General features: G+C 35.9%; 1 pseudogene; it reads left to right on the top strand.

The window, feature by feature from the left end:
- The first annotated feature begins 1,766 nt into the window (after nt 1–1,766).
- LOC123446861 lies at nt 1,767–3,228 on the top strand (annotated as a pseudogene).
- The last annotated feature ends 1,961 nt before the right edge of the window (nt 3,229–5,189 follow it).

Below are 5,189 nucleotides of genomic sequence, written 5' to 3'. Positions count from 1 at the left end.
TTGATGCTCTCGAAGCTTCCGTCACGCTGATTTTTTATATATTTTTCTCGAGATTTTTGGGACTCGGTAAATTGGGGTAAAAGTCCGTGCAAAAAAGACATCAGCAGACAGAAACTGACACTGGGTGCACTGAGTTAGTAGATTAGTCCAAATATGTGCAAAACGACATAAAAGTGTAGCAAAACATATAGTAGTTTCACCCAAAAGATCATGGAACAAGCAGAAATTATAGATACGTTTGGGACGTATCAAACCTCCATTGTTATTATCATTATATGGCTTGAGCATTCATTATGAGTTTGTTTTGCATGATCATATGGAGCTGACATGAAAAATCCACCGTTCATCATTGTTATACCCGAACACCAGCTTCACTCGTTTTCCTTTAGAGGGGAACCTAACCGTCTTGATCCACTTCCGAATATACATGTATAGCTTAAGCACATGGTTATACAGCAAATTACGTTGTCATCACCACCAAAAATCACTTAGAGAGGGAAATGCCCTTTCAATAGAGTACTTGCGCATACAATATTTTCCGCATACATAGTAGACCCCCTAATGATACTACTAAATCAAACACATATCCCTCAGAGATGTATGTTATATACAAACAATCCCCTTAGGGAAACCTACAAATCCTAACATTAATTCTTCATTATTATTTTCACTAAAAAGATACTCAATAAGTTTTCAAATCATATATTTGCATTTAATTGATATCTGTGTTTAATATTGGAAAACATAAAATACTATATTGCAATAACTATAAATATAAAGTTGCACATTCTCTTGATCAGTATCTTTATTCCATATATTTCTTCATGGTATCATATTTATTGAGTTGTTGATATTGAAATGTGGAGATTTATTACCTTATTGTGGGGCTTCGGCCAATTATTGCTTGAATTTGGAGCGTAGCCATAGGAAAACTAAGGAAGGACCCTTTATAAAAGGAATGTACATGGGTATATTGCTCTACATGTGTTCTACCCCATCCGAGGATGTCTCGATTTCATCTAGTATTAGATTTCCTGATCTTATGCACCATACCTTTTGTATATCAAAGCCTAGGATATCGCTTCCATCTACATATGCAAGAGGTAAACATAGATATATGTTCACTACAGTTCCACTAGCATAAATATTAGTGGCACTACTCATCGATGTAAAACTCAATCTTCTAACTATTTCTGTGTTCAAATATGTGAAGAGAAGTTTCCACATAGATGTGACCTCGGTAAACAAAAGAATCTTTAATTTCCTCTAACCCTCCAATATAATTTCACCATTTTTTGATGTGTTGATTTACTCACCCGCAAACAAGAAGCTATTGATCCATATAACATCTCCTACAAGAATATATCAATTAGTAAATATATGCATGCTTACATGTTTCTTCTATGTCTTGAAGGAAAATATTGATGTGTCATCCGATCTCATCCGTATTGACGAGAACACAACAAGGTTACAGTATGTGGATCGTGATTTTAATTCAACACATATTACACCGATGCCAATTCAGATGCACTATGTACAAGCTTTACCATCAAAAAATGATGGTGACATCAAATATTATGTGAGTTATATTGTTTTCACCTCTTTTCTTACACAAAGATTTTACATAATTTTTAACTTACCATAAAGCTTACAAATCAATTGATTTGCAGTATGTTTCAATTTATTTGGCACCTGTATGAATCACTACCATCTTTAACTTTACTTCTTTTGAAGGTTTCTGCACATTGGACCGAGGATAATATGGGTTATCTGCTGCGATGGATGTGTTTGGATTCAATCTTAATCATGAACAATTGACAGCAGGTGCAATTTGGATACAAAACTTGAAAGATGATTTTGACAAAAATCTCAATTCAATTATCGTTGGTTGGGTGGTAAGTTATCTTTTTAGTGTCTAGATTTCCTTTATTTACATCGGTGGCAATTTTGTATACTTTATTATTTATTAAAATATATGTATTATTAATAATAATTATGCAGGTTTGGCCATCTCGGTTTAAGGACTCACATACTGACCTTTTCACAGTTTGGACAGTAAGTTTCTTCCTTTAATATATTCATCAAAAGTGTGTTCCCTTCCTTTATTTTTCTAGGATTTATATTTCTACCAGGTATCGTATTTTAAGAAAATATATGGTTAGGAAAGTCCATACAGGATTTACTAAATTAATTATCTAGGTATTTTTAACTAGGAAAATAATTAGTGGTTAGTCTTGTGTAAGTGCTTCACAAAGATACTGAAATAATGAGAGAAAACATGGAGATGGAGGTAACACAGTCTATGAAAGATAGAACTATATATAATTGCACACACAGTCTATGAAAGTCCATATATGATTGGCTAAATTAATTGTCTAGGTATTTTTAACTAGGAAATAATTAGTGGTTAGTCTTTTGTAAATGCTTGACAAAGATACTGAAATAATGAGAGGAAACATGAAGATGGTCGTAACATGATCTATGAAAGATAGAACTATATATATTTGCACATACTGTAAAATAATACGATTTATAAAATGAACAAATGTGATAGTAAAAATTATGGCATGATATTTATATGACATAATTTGAACTGCAGAAAGATAGCCATCGAAGTACACGGTGCGTCAACCTCGACTGTCCTGGTTTTCAGTTGGTGAAGGGATCCCCCTTATCTCCCGGTGACATCATAACCCCGGTGTCTGATGTCAATGGGAAAAGACATAGTATTACCATTAAAGTGTACAAGGTACATGTCCTAAACTTTGACTCGTTAAATAGGTGGAAGTGGTCAAATTTTTGTCTAGTTATAATATAATGATTGACATATCCATTTTCATGAATAAAACTATAGGATGGTTCAAGAGGGGACTGGTGGTTGTCTTGTGGCATCGACAAGAACCCAATTCCCGTAGGTTACTTCCCAGCGTCACTATTTGATAGCTTATCCATGAAAGCCACACAAATCGGTATTGGAGGTCATGCTGAGAGTACTAAAACTACTAACCTCCTCCAATGGGAAGCGGAGCCTTTGCCTCTAACCCTGATAAAGCTGCATCTATCCGTGATATTCGGCTCATCCACGAGGACGGTATAAGCACCCCAATTGACAATGATGCATCCACTAAAGTCACTGATAACAAGCTCTACTCCACCTCACCTATAGGAAGAGCGAAATTCTTTTATGGAGGGCCAGGAGGGAAATCCCAGTGAGGTGGATATAAGGACCTATGTAATGCAATGCATGAATAAAACATTGTAAGGAAATATGATAGTTTTTGTAGCTCCTTGGTTGTGAGGTGATTATTATATATACCTAATAAAAGTTTGTTAAAAATTGATAATGCATCACCGTCTTTATTATGAGCCAAATTATTAGTCACTATAGATGATTTGTATTTTTTTATTGTCCGAACCTAGAAAACATGGAATTTTGCATGTATGGTTCTAATAATACTCCGTAGAACTATTTGTTGGTTTCATATTCACAAATTTACCTGAAGAGTATATAAGGCACTTCACATAGACACTCATATGGGATAAATATGTGTATGATTGGTTAAGGATTTGGATGTTACGAGAGACACATTCCCTTCTAACAAGCTCTACTCCACCTCACCTGTAGGAAGAGCGGAATTCTTTTATGGAGGCCCAGGAGGGAAATCCCAGTGAGGTAGATCTAAGGACCTATGTAATGCAACGCATCAATAAAACATTGTACAAAAATATGATAGTTTATATAGTTCCTTGGTTGTGAGGCGATCGTCATATATATCTAATAAAAGTTTGTTAAAAATTGATAATGCATCACCATCTTTATTATCAGCCAAATTATTAGTCGTTATAGATGATTTGTATTTGTTTATTGTTCGAACCTAGAAAACACGGCATTTTGCATGTCCGGTTCTAATAGTCCGTAGAATTATTTGTGGGTTTCGTATTCACCAATTTACTTGAAGAGTGTATAAGGCTCTGCACCTTGTGGTGCCTGATCGACACTCAAAAGGGATAAATATGTGTATGCTCGGTCAAGGATTTGGATGTTACGAGAGACACATTTCCTTGTAACAACAGGATCTCCCGATCGTATCATGTAGACAATTAATGCACCGCCGACCATGAAGGTGAAACCATGGGTTTACCTAGGTTCTAGATCCCGGATGGTTAGAGCAAGTATAATAGTGGCATTATACCCCGCTTACATGGCACTTACGTCTATATGGAGGAGAGAGACATAAAAAAAGGGTGGGAGTGGGCTCTTATACAAGAGTCTAGCTATATGCTTACTCCCAGGCAAATGCATTAAATATGAAGAAAGAGTTCGAGATAATATGAAAAAAGTAGTACTCTTATAACCAACGTTACAACTAACCTTATTGTATGAGTGATTATAAGTGATGACTATGTATGACATGGTAACATCATATAGCGAGCAGTTGGCTTTACTATTAACCATGCTCTTAAACGCAGTATGTCCTGTCTACCAACATTAATTAATGTGGTAGGACTACAATGGTGTAGATCTAATCTACAGAGAGCTAGCTTAAAGCATGGTTAATAGTACAGTCAGGTGCTGGCTATATGATGTTCACACGTCATCTATAGTCAAGCTTATAGCTGGTAAGTATTATAGGTAGATGTAAATAAGTATTTTATTGATACAAGGCCCACCATCCTTTCTTATAAAGTGTCTAGGAGTGCGTTTTACAGCTGGTCATTAGTTTCTAGCCTGCTTCTCCTCTATCTTCTGTTCTCTCTCTTCCAACTTATCACAAATATATTATTTTAAGTCTTACAGCATGCCTACATCATCCTATTATACTTGATCTCGAGTCAATTGCCTCAAAAGTCCAATGATATTTGATGAGGGTACGTTTGTTTCTTACTATATTTGTAGACGGACGTCGGTACTTTGGTAGCTACCTTTGAGGGATAGGATATTCTCGAGCAATCTTGCCATTATGGGAATGATATCCCATAATAGATAGATCCCTCACTAATTGCACCCATCATTATCCCCTCAGAATAGCTACTTGGGCGCAACAAGGCACAAGACTCGGAGGTCCCTAGACACGCTTTTCGGTTACCCGACTTGAATGCACCATTGGACATACCCTTATCTCACTAATTATCCTTACTCATAGACAAGCATCATTCAAATTATACTTGGCCATGGGAAGCCCGGTCCG

The sequence above is a fragment of the Hordeum vulgare genome, chromosome 4H (assembly GCF_904849725.1).
Source record: "Hordeum vulgare subsp. vulgare chromosome 4H, MorexV3_pseudomolecules_assembly, whole genome shotgun sequence".
In the NCBI taxonomy this organism is placed as follows: Eukaryota; Viridiplantae; Streptophyta; class Magnoliopsida; order Poales; family Poaceae; genus Hordeum; species Hordeum vulgare.
The sequence above is the reverse complement of the archived record's forward strand: the minus strand, read 5'-3'. Positions and strand labels throughout refer to the sequence as shown.